Source organism: Coturnix japonica, chromosome 17, assembly GCF_054131305.1.
Source record: "Coturnix japonica strain WE chromosome 17, WE-NBRP24, whole genome shotgun sequence".
Lineage (NCBI taxonomy): Eukaryota > Metazoa > Chordata > Aves > Galliformes > Phasianidae > Coturnix > Coturnix japonica.
In genome coordinates, this window is record NC_140679.1 from 2,261,450 (window position 1) to 2,261,731 (window position 282).

Here is a 282-nt window from a genome sequence, read left to right on the forward strand (position 1 = left end):
GGAGAAGGCTCTGGGGAGACCTGATGGCGGCCTTCTCGTCCTCGGAGGGAGCTCACACACGGAGGGACCGCGACTTCATACGCGCCCTGACAGTGTCCCAGCAGCGGACTCGTCGCCCTGCGCACACCAAGTCGGTCATCGCCGCGTCCTTATGTACAGAGTGCAGGCCGAGGCGCTCGGCGGCTTCCATAGAAGGACGCAGTGTTTCCCGACGAGGGCCCTGGCACATGCCACCCCGAGCAGCAGCGGACACCGGGCGGCACCGCCGGACCACACGAACGC